This window comes from Agrilus planipennis, unplaced genomic scaffold (assembly GCF_000699045.2).
Source record: "Agrilus planipennis isolate EAB-ADULT unplaced genomic scaffold, Apla_2.0 scaffold1096, whole genome shotgun sequence".
Taxonomy (NCBI): domain Eukaryota; kingdom Metazoa; phylum Arthropoda; class Insecta; order Coleoptera; family Buprestidae; genus Agrilus; species Agrilus planipennis.
Window position 1 is genome coordinate 8,002 of NW_020439945.1, and position 462 is coordinate 8,463.

The following is a 462-nucleotide window of genomic DNA, read 5'->3' on the forward strand; positions in this document are numbered from 1 at the left end:
CCAACGCAAGAGCCTTTATTGTTTATTATGAGCGAAACACAATTGTTGCAAGTTATCTTTTTACGAGTAGAATGAACTCCATATCCTGAAATGCAAATTTTTAAGGAGTCATCTAAATCACAATTCATTAAAAAATCGGAATTTAAAATTTCAATAAACTGACTTATGTTTAAGGTAGACTTTTCAACAATTTAAATTTCTATTTCATCATTCTCTGGTAGTTTAGGATATGTTAAAACCACACTCAAAACATTACCGGCAGTAGATATTTTTTTTACTGCTTTTATAATGTCACTTCCGTTAAAGTGATGTATGTAAACTGCAGAATATTTTCGCATTTCATCATTTTTTTGGGAATAAAAATGTAGACATACTTGCTTGTACTTACATTTTAAAGATGATTTATAATTTGTATTGCAACTGGGAACACAACGACGAGGTATTTTGTTAAGAAATAAACCA